The sequence below is a fragment of the Ceratotherium simum genome, chromosome 5 (genome assembly GCF_057802395.1).
Source record: "Ceratotherium simum simum isolate JZ-2026a chromosome 5, ASM5780239v1, whole genome shotgun sequence".
NCBI lineage: Eukaryota > Metazoa > Chordata > Mammalia > Perissodactyla > Rhinocerotidae > Ceratotherium > Ceratotherium simum.
In genome coordinates this window covers 30076503-30097386 of record NC_141904.1, presented here as the reverse complement: position 1 = coordinate 30097386, position 20884 = coordinate 30076503, and the positions used below count along the sequence as shown (strand labels likewise).

The following is a 20884-nucleotide window of genomic DNA, read 5'->3' as shown; positions in this document are numbered from 1 at the left end:
CTTGACATAGAAATTGGCCTGATAGTCCACTTGATCTCAATGGCAGTCAATGGAAATTTCCCAAGCCTCTACTCATTCCCTTGTTATTTTTCTTAAGAGAATTTTCAAAGTTGATTTTTCAGCTTAATGAACCACTAAAGACCTGGCAGGACCTGAACACTTAGAGGGTAGAGGAGTGAGCAAGCATATCTGAAAACGACGCTGAGGTCTAATTCTGAGTTGTCTGGATGTTGGGCCAGCTCGCCTTTTGCCAGGAAAGGAACTGCACCCAAAGTCGGCTTCCAGTGGGACCAATAGACTTAATCTCATCAATAGACTTAATCCCTTCTCCCCACTGGAGGGATAAGCAAATTTCCCTGGGCTTTATGGTGCCCAGGTGGTGGGCAGCTGGATTTCCAAGACAACTCTACGAATAGTTGCTACTCTAAAATCCAGTCTGCCTGGTGCCAAGCTTGCCTGATTATTCTCCACTGAGAAGGTTGCTCTCTGAAGCTTTCCCTGGAAAAGGAAGGGTAATAGGGGAAGAATATTCTGCATTTGGAACATAAATCCATACTGTGAGGCCAGCAGGTAACTGTGACCCAGCAGCACATGATGGTGGGTGAGGGGAAGTTGGGAGATCCACACCTCACCCTTCTCTTGCTGATTCTGGGTTTGTAAGTTTTCCTTTCCCCACGAAGCCTATTTCTTAAACCACGCTATGTGACACTGTGGAATTCATCTTCAACCATGGTGCATGAGAGGAGGCTGCTCACAAAGGCCTTGCCTGGCATCACAGTGAGTCATCAGCTTGTTTCCCTATACACGGTCAGTTTGATGTTTTTTGAGGTGTCTGTGCTAAAGCAGGATTTTAAAGGATGAGTAGGAATTGAGAGCAGCGTGGATTTGAGGGGTGGACTTGAGGACTGGAAGAGAGAGCATTCAGAGGAAAAGTTCACACAAGGGCCTGAAGAAATGAAACAGCTCATTGAGTCCCTGGACTTACAGGCCGTTTAGTATTGATGAAATGTAAAGTATGAGAGAGTGGTAGGAGATGAAGAGGAGAGGTGGGTAGGGATCTGGATGAAGGGCCTTGAACATCAGCACAGGAGTTAGACTTCACCCTGGGGGACAGTGTTCCTCAGGTTGGGGTCTGCTAACCACCTGAACATCCAGAATCCCTGTGGGATGCAAGGTTTTTCTTTTAATTGTGTTGGTTGCAAGTTATACTATCTAGAAACAGTTTAACAGGGAAAAGAGGTCAACTAAATATTTGTATGCACATTCACGCCAAACGTCGCTGTATTATGGTTTAAAAATGAAAGTTTCACAGGAGTTTGAGAAAGAAGTGTAATAAAAGATATAACTTGCCTCAGGCTACAGTTAGGTGGAACTCACAAGAACCTCACTATTGCAAACCAATACTAGTTCATGTTACAAAAGACAATGTAATATTCAGTAAAACATTCAGCATCATGTGTCACATCAATTTAATGTTAACTTTAGTTTTTTTGCAATGGTGTCTTTGTATTCAATTTAGTTTAGTTTTATAGTTGTACAGGAACTATTAGCACAGGAGAATATATCTAGGTTTACAATTGTACATATTAAGATAATATATAACAAAAATAGAATCAACACAGGGCAGAGTCGGGGGAGGGTAAGAGAGACTCACTATAGCATGGGCTCTGGAGCCAGACTACTTGAGTTAAAATTCTGATTCCATTACCTTCCTGCTGTGTGACATTGTCATGGAAACTCAGTTTGCTCATCTGGAAATGGGGACAACAAAATTCCTACCACATTGGGTCACTGTGGAAATTCAATGAGTTAGTGATATAAAGCGCTTGGTGCAAAATAAAAGTAGGTCACGCTGGTGCTATTGTGGTCCCCATCTTCTTCCTTGTATTGGGATCCATAACTTACTCAAATTGATGAAACATACCTGTAGGTAAGGGTAAGCCTGAGAACTTGTCATGTTATAGATAGATGTATATTTCTGAAAAATATTTTCATTTTGAATAGATTTGATGGAGACGAAAGAGATTTAATACGTATTTAGGAGAAAGAAGTGAACGACAATGTGATTGAGAACACTGTTCTTAGAGTCTGTTCAAAGGGTGGGTCCTGGACCAGCATTGCCTGGGAACTTGTTAGAAATGCAAATTCTCGGGCCGGCCCCGTGGCTTAGCGGTTAAGTGCGCGCGCTCCGCTGCCGGCGGCCCAGGTTCGGATCCCGGGCGCGCACCGATGCACCGCTTCTCCGGCCATGCTGAGGCCGCGTCCCACATACAGCAACTAGAAGGATGTGCAACTATGACATACAACTATCTACCGGGGATTTGGGGGAAAAATAAATAAATAAATAAAAAAGAAATGCAAATTCTCAGGTCCCTGAATCAAAAAGTCTGGAGGTAGTACCCAGCAACGTGTTTTCACAAGCCCCTCAAATGATTTTGCTGCTCTGGGACAGAAGTTGGCAAACTCATTCTGGAAACGGTCAGATAGTAAATATTTTAGGTTTGTAGGCAACATGCTCGGTCCTTTTTAAGACACATTAGAAGAGGGAATGGCTGTATTCCAATCAATCATCATTTGCAAAAACACATGCAGGCTGGGTTTACCAACTGGCCATAGTTTGTGACTCCCGCTCTAGGATGTGGATGCCAGCAGTTGAGACTAGCAATAAAGAAGGAACAAGGTTGAAGGGTAAACTAAGTCTGGCTTTGAGATGGTGAGTTTGAGGTAGTTATGGTCAATTTTCAGTTTAATATCTGGTTCTGGAGCTTAAAGAAAACAGCAGGGCTGAAAGTGCAGATTTAAAAGCCAGGGTAAAATGCTTATTAAAAAGGTGGGTGCAAACGACACTGCCCATGATGCACACGGCGCATGAGCAAGGAAGATGTCCATGGATGGAATCCAGAGGACCGCCAATACTGGACTGTAAAGGAAGAGAAAACTCCAAGAAGGATGGCGTGCCTGACATTAGAAGAGAGAATGTGGCTATGATCAGATCTAGCCCCTGCAGTATTATAAACATTGAGTAGTGACCATCACGCCTGCAGCCAGGATGTCACTGGTGACCCTGTGTGTACTCAGTTAAGTGTGGAGTGAAACGAAGACATTCAAAATGACAGCAGTTAAAGAAGGAGAGGGGAGCAGAAGTTGATGGAACTTTTCTACCTTTCTAAGTGAGGGCAAAAAACCCCTGAGCAGAGACAGATGGAAGAGAATAGGAAAAAGGGGGGTAACTTGAAGGATTGAGGTCCCTGAGGAATTGGGAAAAGGTGGCACCAAGAGCCTAGGGCAGGGGACTTCAACATGAGGAAGCACGCCCCTTCCCCACATGCCACGAGGAAGAGCAGAGATACAGAAATTTCAGCGTGGGCAAGAAGTTCAGCTTTTTTATTTTTGATAACTTTGATTTTATCAACAAAGTAGGAAGGCAGGCTATCAAATAAGATTAGAAAGGTTTTAGGTTGGGGATATGAGAATAGTGAAGAAGATAATAAAGCAGTGGTTTGTTAAAAATAAGTCAAACTTTTCACCAATTCAGAGTATATTTCCCTCCAATTAGTGGGACTTAGTAGTGTTCTCTAATTACACTGAATTTATGAACAAGCTAGGCATACAAGAGATTTTATTCCCTATTCTCTACTTTGGCATTCACTTCTTGATGCTCTCCTTCACCTAACCCAAGTTCCGCTGACATGATCTTTGACTTCCCACGGAGAAGTGTTCATTTTAACTGGCAGGCAAACGATATTACACTCTGAAGGCCCATCATGCTAAATGACCATTAAACCATTACACTTAAGAATTGCCTCTCAAGATAGACATTCCAAGTGCTTCACACACTATCACTGTTTAACCATCAGCATTTTATAGACAGGCAGGCAAATGTCGTCACCAAGCTCACATGAATTCCTCCGTTATAAACAAAACATCTGTGGCTGGTTAGCTCGGTTGGTTCATCCATGAAGTTAAATGATCAAAATCTGGGGTGGAACCCTTGTAAAGCTCTGTTTGTATGGCTCCGTTTACAAGTCATTCATCTGCAGCCCCAGTTAGATGAGATGTCTCACAAATGGAGACTCTGATTCAGAGAGGGTGTGGAGGCCATCACACCATCAATGAGCCTCCTGTCTTATTCCTCATCATGGCCCCTCCATGTTCATGAGACTCTTCTCCTCTCTGGCCACTCTGCCTCTGGGCCTTTTCCTAAGTTCTTCCTTCCACTACAATTATTCTGTCCAATCCCTCCCTGCACTTCAAAGTTAGCCCCAATTCCACTAAAGTCCCAGAATTTTTCTCAGCTGACTCCAGCCTTCATGAGTCTCTGTATAGCTGAATGACCACCTGGAGTCACTATTCTATGATTTAGTTCACAATTATATTGTTTGAGACTCTAAGCTGCCAAGGGCAGGTAACACAGGTACAGCACAGCGTAATGTAAAAAGGAGTTCTCATTTCTACTTCAAGTACAGGACTTCCTAGCTGGGTAATGCATCTAACCTCTTTGGACCTTCATCTTCTCAGTTGAAAGATGAAGATCCATACAACTGTAATTCTCTGCCTTATACTGTTCAGTCATTTCAGTCTTTAGCAGCAGTCAACACCCGATGACTAATGGAGTCGAATCCTACAAATAAACACCAATCTATAACCAGAGTGCAAAAAACAAAACAAAAACAAACAAAACACACACCCCCCCCACAAAAACCCCCAAACCTTATGGGCAATGTGGGTCACCAGCAAGAGATCTTTTCCTTTCTCTTATTTTCAGCCATACCTTTGCAAGTTGTAAAGAGCAGCATATTTCATAGATAGGTAGTAGTGCTAATTTTGCAATGTTTGCTTACATTTTTAAAAGTGTTCAGTTGACAACCACCTTTAGGCCACAATTTCAAAAAGGCAATCACACTGAGAAGTTTGTGCCTGGTCAACAGGACAAGTGATCAGGTTCTATGAAGGAACCACAAATACCTTTTTCTTGGTGCACTGCTATATCAGAGAGTCTCAAACTAATCTAGCAAGTCCTGGCGGGGCCGTGCAAGACATCCATGTAGTCACAATTCATCTCATAATAATACTGAGATGTCACTTGCCTTTTTCACTCGCATGCTCAGGTATGTGTACACTGCAGTTTTCCAGAGCCTATGATGGCATGAGATATCACAGCAGCATGAATGCAGAAGCAGAGATGTAAATCCAGCTACATTCTATTAAGCCAGCAGCTAGACAGACTTACAAAATGTGGGAAAATGCTATGCTTCTCACTAACCTTTTTGCCTTGGGAAATTATTTTTCATAAAAAATGTTATTTATGTTAACATGTTAATAGGTTTATTGTTTTAAATAAAGTAATAAGCAAATTTCTCAGTTTTAATTTCTAATATGGTAAATATCAATAGCTATAACCCACATACAAAAGATCTTTGAGGTCCTCAATGACTTTTAAGAGTATAAAAGAGCCCTTAGACTAAAACATTTGGGAACTGCTTCTCTTTACCAATAAGGGCATGAGATAAGTATTTGCCAAGTGTGAAAAATAAATATAACTCTATGAATTCTCGCCAAGACTGATGAAAAATACACTCACAACAGAATATGACTATCTTTTATTGATATCCAGAACACTGAGCATTTTCTCCAAAGGATGGCAGTAAGGCCCACACAATCCAATCACCTCTGCTTTCAAATCCAGCCACACCAAACCCTCCTGACCGCGAGTAAGTGGAGCAAGGAGTAGGGAGGGAACAACGCTCACACTATTACCTCTGCTCCATGAGGTCAGTTCAGGGATGCTGTCCTTTACCCACATCCCTTATAATACCATGTGTATTAGTTTGCTAAGCCTGTCACAACAAAATACCACAGACCGGGTGACTCAAAGAGATTTAATTCTCACGGTTCTAGTGGTTAGATCATGAAGGTGTTGACAGTTTTGGTTTCTCCTGAGGCCTTTCTCCTTGGCTCGCAGATAGCTTCCTTCGCGCTGTGTCCTCACATAGTCTTTTCCCTGTGTTAGAGCATCCCTAGTGTCTCTTTCTCTTCTTTTAAGGACACCAATCTTATTGAATTAGGGCCCCATCCTATTGGTTTCATTTAACTAAGTCACCTCTTTGAAGCCCCTATCTCCAAATACAGTAACCTGGATTAGGGCCCACCCATAAGACTTCATGTAACCTTGATTGCCTCTTTAAAAGCCCCATCTCCAAATATGGTCACATTTTGAGGTACTGAGGGGTTGGGACTTCATTCTGTCCGTAACACTGTGGTAAGAAAATCATGTTCTTTCATGTGGTGATGCTAAAGGCTTATCTACCTCACTACACTGCATACTACACTATCTTATCTTTCTAAGTCAAGTATACACAGGAAGCCATTTGAGTTCACATAGCTTAAGTTCCTCATTGTACTAACCTCAGTACAAAGAAGCAAAGTTAAATCATCTAACGTCAGCCACCACATTATTAGCTAAGACAAGGAAGCTATGCTTTTAATTTTTAGTCTTCTTTTCAACATATTTAGGGAGTATATTATTTAGAGAAAGTTTACAATGATTTTAAGAGGACATTATTTAAGGACTGCTTACAAATATTTCTTTTGTAAAGAATTTTTTCTTCAATTACCATGCCCCAACTTATTTGGGTATTTATTTAGGTATGTGTAGACAATAAGGGATGGCAGGTACATGGGTTTGTTCCTTTCTTCTACTTGGGTTTGCTTACATTGAGGCATATCTATGTTCAAACAACCTGTGCGAAGTGTTTGAAATGAAACTCTTAAATCACAGAAAAGCAAGAAAAATGGAATATAAAGAAACTTTCTGCCATATGACTTGTTGAAGAGCAGCTGCCAACCTTATAACTCCCTCAAGTCCTGCTAACTAAAGAGCCAAAAGAAGGCTAAGAGAGCGTGGAAGCAGGTGAAAGGCCATTAGCTGGGAAGGTGTAATGGCCCAGATGCAACAGGTTTGTTCCTAGATCACACAATCAACACCCAAGATGATGCAGGTATCCTCAATATTTGACACTCCCTCCTTCTACCAAAACGCACAGCTCAAGATATGTTGTCTGACCTGTGAGGCACCAACTCCCCTAAGTTGGCCCAGTTTTCTTTGGGAAACCGTTACTACAAGATGACTGTAATATAAGGTGTCTGCAATGTTCATGCATGCAAACTAAGTAGAGAGTCGCAGGTGAACTTGCCTTGTGTTATTGATCTTAAGCAAGGGCCAGCAAATCACAACCTGCAGGCCAAATCCAGAACTCTACTTGTTTTTTCTTTTTATTCCCAGACTTTGAGCTGGGAAAATAAAAGAAAAATAATACTTCATGACATGTGAAAATAGACTTCAGATTTCAGTGTCCATAAAGTTTTATTGGAACATGCCATACTCATTGATTTACATACTGTCTAGGGCTACTTTACTTCTACACTGGCAGAATTGAGGAGTTGTGGAAAAATTGTACGGCCCACAAAGCCCAAAATATTTACTATCCGGTCCTTTACAGAAGAAGTTTGCAAACATCTGATCCAAATTTTCAAATCTCCACCACCAACATAGAGTATATAAAGCACATGTTTCAGATTTTATCTTTGCATATTTCACCCTGGGAAACCTTAATGATTTAGCAAAGCATACTGATATCAGTTGAATTTAGGATTTTGTAGGACATGTAAAACCAGAAAGATTTAGAAATTCCATTTAGAATTGCCAGAACACAGTTGTTTGAGACCAAAATCCTCTAAAGTGAGAGAGATGCTTTGGAACATTCTATTTCACTTGCAAGTGAGTACAATAACAGAGCACCTGAAGTCTTTCTAATGTTTTTATAACTACATGAGAGTAGGAAAAAAATTCAATTTGTATTTTATTACACTGCTCTAAGACAAAATTCCACTCCCCATGTCCGTCCTCACTTTAGCAGTAGCAACTCACTTCCCCAACTTAAATAGATCCAAGCCTGTCAAACACCCGGAACCACCTTGTTTCAGGGGATGACTTCGATATAAAGCAGGACAGCAACATCAATTCTTTTCTTTGAGCTCTTCCTGGCAAGAAACTATTGCCATAGATCAAACTGATTAATGAGAATAAATATTCCAAAACCCAGATAGGGCCGATTACAAAGGGAATTGCTCAAGATAGCTTCTAATAAGAGTATTAAGGAGCTTAAAAGATGTAAATCTGAACATACCTACTGTCTGTAGATCCTGAGAACAATTCTCTAGATGAGAAGGATGGGCGACAGTCTCTTTATGGTGAAATGCAGGATTCTGCAATAGAAATTATTATCATTTAGCAGTGATAAGCAGCACAATGCAGAAAAAAATAATTAAAGTAAATCTGATTGTTCAGAGTCTTTGCTTGCTTCTTCACAATTTCTCCTTTCCATGATGAGACATGTTTACTCTTCTCGCAATGAGGAGGAACCACCAAGCTCCTTCACTAAATCTTAAACCAACCCGGAACATCTCCACTGAAGCTGTGACCATCGAAAGGAAGGAAACTAAATGATGGAGTGCAGACCTCTGTGCTATGCAAAAGAACTCACACTGCTGACAAATGTTAATTATAACAGTGCATCTACCACTAGGACAGAACTTTGACCCAATAGCAAATCGAAAGTTGGTTGGATAGAAGTTCCGCTATAATCCAGACCCATGAACATTTAAAAGAAAAAAAGGAGACATGTTGTGATTGTCCTGATTTCTTACATGATATAATAAGTTCTACAGTCTACTGAGAAATACCTCTCATTACTGCTTCAGCAATCTTAAGGAAATATGACAATAGCTTCTAATCCTAGCTTTTCCTCAAAAAAATAAAGTCTTAGGTTCTAAATTGTCTTTTATTCAGAGAATATAATTCGATTTTCTTAATTTCTATCTGGTAGGGAAGTTAATTTGTCTCCGAGATTCTCTTAGATTGAGGTTTAATGATCGCAACTGGATGTTGCTGAAGTCCAATAGCATCAGTCCAAAGAAAAGCAACTAGGGTTCCCAGATTTAACAAATAAAAATACAGAACACCCAATTAAATTTGAATTTCAGATAAATTTCAGATATACAAATATATTTTAGCATAATTATGTCCCAAATATAAGTATATCCCAAATAGTGCATGGAATATAAGTATACTAAAAATGTATTTGTTGATTATCTGAAATTCAAATTTAACTGGGCATCCTGTATTTTTTCTGACAATCCTAGGAGCAACGTTAATTCAGAACGCTTCTTGGTGGACAAGCAATGGGGAAAAAGTTTGGTGACCGTGTTGTGCCTAATCCTAGAAGGTAAAAGTTCTTAAAAGCTTTGGAACAGACCAAAATACCTTTAATCCTCAATTCTCCAATGTGTGAAATGTGAGGTGTGCTATCTAAAGGTCATATGGGTCTGCAGTGAGAAATTATTAAAAGTAATGATAGTCCATTTATGATAAGATAAACTGCAACACCCTTGATTTTTTAACTTCCTTAAGTTGCTTGTATATATCTTTAACTAGTGTAATTAATTTATAATACTTATAATGTATAAGTGAATCAAATGAACAAAAACTCTAGGTGCATTCAGTTCCACTCTTAGCTGTCACCATGAACTATCAGGTGTAGCTCAGCAACTAAATAATGAGAAGGCATTTTCTCTTCAGCTTTGATGCATTTTCTCCACCAAATAAATCAATTTAAAACTCATCTTGACACTCCCCCACCCCATCATTTCAATGTGGGGAAAAAAAGAAAAGAGATTCAAACCAGCTAACCCAATTGCTTTCTCGAGATACAGACTCCTTAAGTGTTGCCTCAGACTATGTCTGACCTCTTGAACTCACAGAGGGGAAATTAAGGCAGAAAAACCTAGCAGTTCAAATCATTGTGGCTTCAAGACTTGGTAAGATTTAATCTCTGAGGTTCCCTAAGGCAAATAGGGTTGAGCAAGATAACCAGAGAGTAACATGCTGAAGAATGGTTTATTTTTAAGGATTGAAACTGGCCCCAAACACCAAGCATTTAGGAGGGACAATGCTATCGAAGTTCAAGGTTATCATATTAAGTTATTAAAGCATAATGACATAGACAGGTAACTCATCACGGAGAAGTGAGTTGAGTGCAAAGCAAAAACAACAACAACAAGGAATCTTTCACCTTAGATGACTTTAACCAACCTCAAGGACATCATTGTGGACATACCTTATCTCCTCAGAGTTACTTTCATCACACAGTGGATCGGGAAGTGTTTCTATTTCTTAATATTATTGATTGGCTTGAATAAACCAAAAAGGAATTAGTTCCCCCAAGTAATCCGAATGTTCAACCCAGGAAGCCTTACCACGAAGTTAAAAGCCCCTCAGTATAAGCCCCTGAGCATGCCATGACAGGTCTAAAACCTGGTCTTTCCTGAGAAGGCCTTGGAACCTCATGTGTTAATTTTCACACCTGGAAAATTCCACTAGTAGGGCATTTCAAATAATTAAATGGGTACAAGGATACAAATATGTGAGAAGGATAAAGATTCTCAAAATATTGTACATATTCAAGAATCACTTGGGGGATCCTGTTATAAGTGCAGATTACCAGTCTCCATCCATCACAGAGATTCTTATAAGGTAGGTCTAAATTTTTCTGGATTTCGTTTTGTTTTTTTCACGATGTATATAATATTTATTGATCATGTACTAAGATCAAGGTAACATGCTAAGCACTAGAAGTTCAGAATCATAAATTATACTATTCCCTCTCAAAAGTTTATCATTATTTGAGCATGTTATTTCTCTGAGCAGACCTATAGGGGACAGGTATTAATCCTGCTTTACAGAAGAGAAAGTGAGGTTCAAAAAGACCACAGAATATACCCAAAGACACAAAGCTAGTATGTGCAGAAGTCAAGTCCACAAACAGGTAAGTTGGTTCATTCATTCATTCATTCATTCATTATTTCTCTCACCTCTTTTCTAACTACTTTCATCTGAGACCCCCTCCTCTCTGTCACTCTGGGCTACTTATTGTCCTCTGAACCTACTAGACACATACCTGCCCCAGGACCTTTGCTTTTTCCCTTCTCTATGCCTGAAGCATTATTCCCCATTATCTCTTTACTCACTCCTTCCCTTCCTTCATTCTTTGATCAAGTATCACCTTCTCAAAAAGATCCTCCATGACCATATTATTTAAAATTACAACCTTCTTCTCACCAGAACGCCCTGTCCTCCTTCCTTGTCTTCCCTATCTTTCTGAAGTGTGATGTTTAATGGATAGAATGAAGACACTCCATCTTACAAATATGTGTAGCTGAGTGATTTACGAGTGTGTCTACATATGTTTCTTGCCTGTCTCTTCCACTAGGACAGTGGTTCTCAAACCTTAGCAGCATCAGCACCACAAGAAGGACTTTTTAAAACACCGATTTCTCATTCCCACTCCCAGAGATTTGATTGAAGTGATGCTAATGGTGCTCATCAGCAGGCCATTTGGAACAGCCTTGCCCTAAGGCACTGGTTCTCATCTGGGATGATTTTGCTCCAGAGGGAACAGTTCACAGTATCTGGAGCCATTTTTTATTGTCAAAACTGGGGTAGAGAGCTACTTGGCATCTCATGTGCTAAAGATCCTACACTGCACAGGACAACCTCCACAACAAAGAATTATCCAGCCCAAAATGTCAATAGTGCTGAGGCTAAGAAACTCTGCCCTGGAAGAATGCTTCTCAAACACTTTCATGCACCAACACCTAGAGGGCTTGTTAAAATTTGTATTGTTGGAATGCAGCCTCCAAAGTTTCCAATTTAGTCAGGTAGGTCCAGTGTAGGGCCTAGAAAATTTACATTTCTACTAAGTACCCGAATAAAGGAGATGCTGTTGGTCCAAGGCCTACACTTGGAGAACAATTTAGTAGAACAAATGCTCCATGAAGCAGGGATTTTGGTCTCTTTTACTCACTGCTATTTCCCCAGCAACAAAGTGTGGCATAGTAGAGTTACTCAAGTTTATAATTTTTTAATAATAGACCCACCCTTCCTGCCCCCCACAAGGTGATTCTGATCCTTGTATTACAACTTGTATTACCATTGATCCTTGTATTACACGCTGAGAAACAAGAGTTGTTGTTCTTTTGGCAGCAACTTTGAGACCCTTTCTATTTCTGTTGACCCTTCAGCTCATTTACTACCAACCAAAGAAGTCTGATGAGAGTTCATGCATTAGCCCAGATGCGCCCAACTGTCTGCCTGGGGAGATGCTCAGATTACATCTCCACAGTGAGATCCCTTCAAAATAAACTGTCAAATGCAAGTCCCTGCGTTTTCTTTTTATTTATGATGGAACTACATGGTCCTATAACCACCTGTCAAGCAATTCCCATTTTCAAAAAGTAAGACCAGAGAATTCACACACACACACACACACACACACATGAACACACGTACACTTAGTTCTTAAATCTGTTGCTTGAGTGAGGTCCCTAGCATTTTAACACAATGGGACTTGGTGTGACTTCTTGAATGTACTTGTGCTTCCATAACCACACCTAGGGCAGCTGTTCTATCGAAGATGGTATCTTCAGGTGCTGCCAATGACTTCTCCTTACATCATTTTCTGGGGGAATAGTAAGTTCAGTTCCTTTTATCCGATGCCCAAGGCCAGAAATGAAACAGTTGGTCTCCATAATTCAAATATGTCTGATATCTTAGATTCAATTGCCCTGTTTAAGACAGGCATTTAATGAAGAACTGGTGAATGAGAAGTTTAATGGCTAAAGTGAAGGCACTCCATCTTACAAAGCTCTTTTTACTCATGTGGAATCATCAGCCAGTGTTGTTGATTTGCATTTACTGACTGGATTTTCTATTGTTTTCAGATGTTAGTATCCTCAGCCGGTGCCTGCAGGCTATCAGTTTCAGAGTTAAGTTTGCTGTCCTGAAAAACCAAAGCTTTTCCTACTGAATTGAGAAAGCTGAAGCATCCATGATAGCTTGGAGAATCCAACACACTGCAGAAAGTGAAAAACTATTTCACTGATTGCCTTCCTCTTACAACAATGAGAATCTACATAGAAATAATCAAAATCTTAAAAAATGAACACAGTTCACTCTTTTTTAAAAAAAAAACAGCATTATTGTGTTATAATTTACATATTATGGAATTCACCTGTTTAAGTGTACAATGCAATGATTTTTGGTAAATTTACAGAGTTGTGCAGCTGTCACCACTCTCTAATTTTAGACCATTTCCATCATCCCAAAGAGAAAGCTCGAGCCCATTGGCAGTTACCCACTACCAGCCCCAGTTAACTCCTAATCTACTTGCTGTCTCAATAGATTTGCCTTTTATGGGAATTCCATATAAATGGAACCATACAATATGTGGTCTTTCTGTCTGGCTTCTTTCACGTAGCATATTCTTTTTGAGGTTCAGCCATGCTGTAGCATATATCAGTACTTCATTCCTTTGTAGTGCCAAACAGTATGCACCATATAGATATATTACAATTCGTTTATCCAGTCACCAGTTGATGGACACTTGTTTTGTTTTGGCTATTATGAATAATGTTGCTATGAACATTTGTGTAAAAGCCTTTATGTGGACATATTTTCATTTCCCTTGGGTAGATTCCTAGAAGTAGAACTTCTGGGTCACACGGTATGTCTATGTTCAACATTTTAAGAAAATTCCAAACTGTTTTCCAGAGTAGCTGCACCGTATTACAATCTCACCAGGAACGTATGAGGGTTCCAGTTTCTCCACATCCTCTCCAACATTTGTTATTGCCTATCTGTTTTTACTATAGCCATACATGGTTCATTCTAAATGTTGAAATAAGAGTGATTTCAAATTTGTACCACAAATATAAAAATAAACCTAACATTTCTTGAGGGCCTACTCTGTGTAATGTTCTTTAAATATATTACTGTTGACCCATCATTAACAATGAGATATACTCCAAAGTTGACAAAAAAAGAAGGTTCATAAAGGTTACACATTTGCCCATGGAATCCCAGCAAGGAGGTGCCAGAATCTCAATTCAAGGGCAAATGTGAGTGACACAAAACTTAAATACGAGAGTTATTCATGTAGAAGTCAAGACATATTTGATATATAAGCATGGGCTTCATTTTACCAATCATGGTCAAGACACTTCTATCAGTGTGATTAAAAAGAGGTATCAACAAACAATAAATTCAACCCTTTCTAATAACTACAGATTTTCCTTTGAAGAAACTGTACTGAAGTTCTAGAGAATAATTTCACCTTGAAATGTTCTCTTCAAATGTCAAATGTCATAGTTGTAGTTTTGATCCAGGTTTTAACTAGCAAGATATTTATGACAATCAAAACTCAAATGAAACATACTTCATAGCAATGAAATTGCTGAATGGTTTTTATTCACTGCACTGAATCATTTGCTACTATCTAAAGATGTGAATTCTGACAACTGCTGTTCATGTTCGAGTACTCAAAAAACATTTATTGCCAGTTTCTGAAGTCCTGTCTTGGCTGAAGAGTGCTGATGTTTCATCTGGCTCATATTCCATTGCTAATAGGCTGTTGGCAGAATGGTGGTGGCCAAAGTCACTGGATGGAAATGCTCTAGCTCAAAATTTTTAATTTAACTCTTCTCTGGCCACACCTCTTGATCTACCCACTCTGCTACCACCAATCGTGATTCCATCTGGTCTGTTCATTGTCATTCAAAAGGCCATCCTATGATTAGATCAAGAAGATGTGGTGTATATATACAATGGAATACTACTCAGCCATAAAAAAGACAAAATCGTCCCATTTGCAACAACACGGATGGATCTGGAGGGTATTAAGTTAAGTGAAGTAAGCCAGAGAGAGAAAGACAAACACAGTATGATTTCACTCACATGTGGAATATAAACCAACACATGGACAGAGAAAATTGTATAGTGGTCACTGGGGGCAAGGGGCTGGGGGGTGGGCACAAGGGGTGAAGGAAGACATGTATATGGTGATTGACAAACAATAATGTACAACCATAATTTCACAATGTTATAAACTATTAAGACATCAATAAAAAAAAAAAAAGGTCATCCTACTCTTTCAAAGCCTTGTTCTTCTCTGCCTTAGAGATGCTTTGAACACTGACTAGAAATGCTCAACATTTCAGAACAAATACCTTTATTCCCTTTGGATTCATTATTTGACCTGTTTGACCCAGATGGCTTGCTAATGAATACTTGTTTCCCTGTTTTGTTTTACAATATCTGGTGATATAGATCGTTGCTATTCAAAGTACGGTCCACAGACAAGCAGCATAAGCATCCCCTGGGAATTTGTCAGAAATGCAGAATTCCAAGCTTCATCCCTAACTTACAGATCAGAATCTGCATTTTAGCAGTCTCCCCAGATGATTCCTATGTGCTAGATGGTTAACTTTAGGTAGCATAAACTCCCAGGTCTAACCCACAGACCCAGAACCTCATATTACCCAGCTGAAAATCTGCCCCTACCAGGAATAACAGCAGGAGACATTTATCTTTCAGAAAGCACTTCCTTCTCTGCATAGATTTCTTCCCTCTGCCTCCGTTTAAACATACTAAAGCCACTCTCTTTTAAACAATAACAAAAATCTCTTGACCTTGTTAGCCCTGTGAGGGAGAGCGCACTATTGTTCACATTTATCTGCTTCCTCTCTCTGTAGGAGTATTAAACAGCACCATCCTGTTCAACCCAGGTTTGCCTATATAACTTGCTTTGGCCAATGAAATGTAAACAAGAGTGATATGTGTCATTTCCAAGCAGAAGCTTTAAGAGTCAGTTGATGCCCTGCTCTCTCTCTCCCCACTATCACAAAACTGGCAATGGTCCAGATGGAGAAGGCTCTGTCAACTTGAGTCCAGAGAGAAGACAACATGAGCAGAACCAAAGGTGACCTATGAAGGGCAAGTAGATTCGCTGTTGAAAGCCACAGTGAGATTTGGGTCCATCTGTTATAGCATACTTTAGCATAAGCTGACTGATATTCCTTGAATCACTATTGTTTTTTCCCTTTTCAATTAAAGAAAAAACAGGAAAAGAACATACCTAGAGAGAGGAATGTTATTGAGAGGTACACTTACATCTGAATTCTCCAGAACATAGGTTGTCTCCTTCTCCTCTGCCAACTCGGCCAGATTTTTTTAAGAGTTATCATGCTTCTAATTTCCAGATTCCTCCCAGTCTGCATAATGACTTATTTCTTTACAGCAGGGATCAGCAAATTTATTCTATAAATGTCCAGAGAGTAAACATTTTGGGCTTCATAGGCCATATGGTGTCTCTCATAATGACTCAAATCTACTGTGGCAGTGTGAAAGCACGCTTAGAAACCACACAAATGAACTAGTGTGGCTGTGCTCCAATAAAACTTTCCCAGTCCAAGGTTCAAAACCTAGGGGTTACTCATAACTAGTCCCACACTCTAATTCCCTCTAAACTAAGTCAGGCATTAAGAACTCACACACCCACAGAAATTTCACCTGAAGAGGTAATAGATATCTTTCAACCGTATAATTTCATATATAAAGAAATTGTTACCCAAATAAATTTAAAATCCGTGTCAAAAACAGAAGTCTAGCTAATGTTATGTGTGCTGAAGCATCGAGGGAGAAACGTACTGATGTCTTCAACTTACTTTGAAATGCATCAAAAAAATTAGATCGATTGATGAATGGGTAAAGGGATAGACAGACAGGTATATGATAAAGCAAGGATAATAAAATGTTAATTGTAGAATACGGATGGTGGATATATGGAAATTCACTGTAAAATTCTTTTAACCTTTCTGTATATTTGAAATTTTTCATAATAAAATGTTGGGGAAGGGGGAGTACGCCAAAGCTAAAGTCTATAAGTCTCGGACATAATCAATTGGTTTGTGAAGTGTAATTCCTGTTGATAAATATCCCATGGAAATTTATCAAGCAGAGTTTGAAAATCTGATTTAAGTAAGGCCTTAAGACATCAGCTCAAATACTTTCATGTTAATTCAATAAATACTTTTTGAGCCCCCACTATGGACACTGGGGCACCCTGGTAAAAGGACAGATGTGGAACTTGCAGTCTAAAGGGAGACGAAAACTAGCCAATCCTTGGTGGCTTTGAAATTCTCTATCACCGTTTGTCTGTACCATCCATTTAGCATTTAATGTTTACCATGTTATATTTGAGCCTCCTTGTTCACGGAGTTGCAAGCTCCTTGAAACACAGAGATCCGTGCACTGGCCTCAGTGCCTTGTACATCATACCCAAGAAAAGCCTGCTGCTATGTTTGTTCATAAAATGAGAACTCTGGATACTGGTATTTGAGAAGGTGTGGCCCAGGTGATGAAGTATCTTCATTTATATAAAAGGCAGACCTCTACCAACATGGTTCCAGCAGTTGTTCAATGGCTGAAGGTAAATGCCTTCACCTCACTAGGTGAGAGTAGAGTCGGTGAATTCTTGTCCTTGCATAGAGTAAGGAGAGCCAGATATCAAGAGGATGGTTATTTAACAATGTACAGTCAGTCTTCATTATTCGTGGGGTCCCTATTTGTGAATTTGCCTACTCACTCAAATTTATTTGTAACCCCCAAATCAATACATGTGGTACTTCAAGTTCATCTGTGAATGTGTGCAAAGTCATGAAAAATTTGAGTTGCCCTACGCGCACACAGGCTGAGGTCGAACAAGGCAATACTCTGCCTTCTTGTGCCCTCATTCCATAAACAGATGTCCTTTTCATGGTCTTTTTAATGCCATGATTTTCACATTTTTTGTCCTTTTTGCTGCTTTCACTGTTTAAAATGGCTCGCAAGCATAGTGCTAACGTGCTGTCTAGTGGTCCCAAATGCAAGAAGGCTCGATGTGCCTTACAGAGAAGATACGTGTGTTAGATAAGCTTCGTTCAGGCTGAGTTATAGTGCTGTTGGCCATGAGTTCAATGTTAATGAATCAACAATATATATTAAATAAGGCATATTTAAACAGAAACAATCATAAAACAAGGTTACGCATTGATCAGTTGATGAAAATGTTTTGACCAGAAGACCAGGAATCTAACCCTGTATTGCCCTTAGGGGCAATTGTTCAGTATTCACTAATTCACAGTTCCAGGTGACTTTATAGACCATAACTACCATGAATAACGAGAATTAACTATACATCAAAACAACTTAATGCACTGTCAGAAACTCCTATGACTGGCAGCTTCTTGAGAGCCACTATTAAGCTCTGCCACAGGCACAGCCACTCTTACCTCGTCCATGAGCAGATAAGGCGTGTAGCCAGGAAGACTGCTTAGGGGGGATATAAGCAGAACGAAGTAGATGTCACAAGGCAACAAAGCTCACTGCTACCTGTCCAGAGTGGGGAGTAAGGAGAAATCACATACTCAACATCAAATAAATTATTGCTTGTGCTTTGGGTGGTCATAAGGCATAGACCGGTACACCTAAACACAAACACAATTTATGATGATCTTAAAGGTCACACTGAAACCTGATATTTTTTTAAGTAACTCTCTAGCACACCCTGAAGTAAAAGACAATCAATCATGGAAACAGATGGGATATAGAATGTGCTGCTGTGTTGCAATTAGTAAAAGGGGATATGAATAAAGCAAAACTCATTATGCAGAAAAGCAGAAGCACTACAAACAGCAAAGGACCCTGTGGTTGAACACAGCTGTAAACCAAAAAACAAATGTACCATTTGTGAGGCAGAGACAAGACCAAAAATGACAGATACACCGTCCCAGGTCATTTGCAGATGCTCAGCCCAAACAAGGAAAAGTATTAAGTAGTACTCAAACATGAACTGAGAAATCAATAGCCTTGAGAATGCTCTATTCATGGGTCAATAGCAGTCACCTGTCCCTGTGAAGAACAATTTTTAAAAAAGAGTGTTTGGGTTTGATGGATTAAAGACCTACAGCCTGGAAGGGTAGAGATTTTTTGATACTATTTTTGAAGGCAAAACCCACAAACTTAAAGCCTGGAAGGGCCCTAAAATTCTCTCTGAATTTGTCAGGGCTCAGGAGTCCATCTGTGGCGTAAACAGCTAGGGGCCACCCTGATCTATCTGCACATAGGCCAGCTCTGTATCCCAAGGGTGACATCCTGCCTTGCTACTCAAAGTGTGGTCCACAGACCAGCAGCCGGATGTCACCTGGGGGCTTGTTGGAAATGCAGACTCTCCAGCTCCAACCCAGAAGTACTGAATCAGAGTTTGCATTTTAACAAGATCTCCAGGTGACTCATACTTTAAAGCTGGAACAGCAATGGCCTGCAATTAGGGTGACCAACCGTCCAGGGCCTGGTGTAAGTACTGAAAGTTCTGTGTTGTGAGAAAACTTTCAGTCTCATGCAAATCTGGACAGTTGGTCACCCTATTTATCCCAATGCCCCAACAAAAGGAAGTTCTCAACAGGAAGACGTGAGACTCCCAGCCACTTAGGAATCATTGCACTCTGAAACAATTTCCCAGCGTTTATTTTGTAGGCACACTTGGTTTTGTGTGGTCCCCCCATAAGGAAAGCGAAATAAGGGCAGAAAGATTCATATGAAAAGCTAAGACTTTGAAGAACAATCTTCCACCACACCCAATTCTTTTACTCCAGGACATAACAGCCCAAGGAATCCAGTTGGAAACTGAGCAGAAAGAGACCAGGAGACATGCTCCAGGGGCCTAGAGCCATTCTATAGGATTGGTTACACCACAGCAGACCTTTCAAAGCCAGGGTCAGTTGCTCTAGCGCAATGGTTCTCAAACTTGAGCAGCATCAGAATGAGCTGCAGGGCTTATAAACAGTCTGCTGGGTACCCCCCTCCAACTATCTGATTGAGGAGGTCTGGGAGGCGCCCAACATTTTGCATTCCTAACACGTTTCCAGGTGATGCATATGCTAACTTGCTGGGATCACACTTAGTGAACGACTGGTCTAAAAGATCGCAGCTTCTCCATTCTGGGGAGAGGGGCCACCAAATGGCTGCCTTTATTCCATGCCCTGTTCTCCAAAAAACAAACCAAAACAAAACCCCAACAATGAAGCAATGTAGTATTGTGCTACTCAAAGTGTGGTCCCAGACCAGCATCATCCAAATCACATAGGAGCTTGTTAGAAATGCAGACTCCCAGGCCACACTGCAGAGCTGCCCAGTCCGGATCCATATTTACCAAGAGCCCCTAGTGACCTGCTTGCATAGTAGAGTCTGTGGAGCAGATAGAAGCACCGTTCAGAGGTTGTTAAATCTGCATCCTGCATATGAAAACAACTGATTAACCTCTCTGAGCCTATCTGTATTCTCTGCCCTTCTCCTGCTTTATTTTTTTTTAATTTTAATCATAGAAGAAGAAAGTTCATCACATCACAGCTACACAGATTCATAGGTCAGAATGGATAAAACAATTTACTATCTATCGCTGACAGTGAAGGAGCATTTGCACCCGCTCGAGGAGCACAAGGTCTGCTCTCTCCAGGGAAGCAGCCACACAGGGGAAGCCACCACAGTTCACTAAACACTTCTGGACACAGCCAGTGATCGCAGCCAGACCTCAAAATGCCCACCCTTTGCAACAGTTCCTGCACCCTCCAAATGAGAGGCAGCATTTACCGGCTGTGGCTCATAGGAAGGTTTGGTTCCTACCTGTTTAACTTTCTAAAAAAGCCGCATATTCCCTTCTGCCAACAGGTTATGCTGCTGTCACGTTTTCTATCTCCACTTCACTTTTGCCAACAACTTAAGGCCATACACCCTGTAATTGCTTCTTTTTATTCCCTGAACTAGATACCAATTCTCCTGGAATTTAAAAAAAAATAGTAATAGCTAATATTTACGAAGCACATGTTATGCTCAGATGTTGTCTTAAACACTTAATATCCGTTATCTTATTTACTCCACACAACCAACCCAGGAGGT

General features: G+C 40.2%; 1 protein-coding gene across 7 annotated transcripts in view; it reads right to left on the bottom strand.

The window, feature by feature from the left end:
- Nucleotides 1-20884, bottom strand: part of RARB (retinoic acid receptor beta) — a 704914-nt gene that overhangs the window by 660213 nt on the left and 23817 nt on the right. For all 7 annotated transcript variants that reach the window (XM_087430628.1, XM_087430624.1, XM_087430626.1 and 4 more), the window contains exon 2: nt 8187-8265. The gene's annotated coding sequence lies outside the window, so the exon portion shown is untranslated. The remainder of the gene's footprint in view (nt 1-8186; nt 8266-20884) is intronic.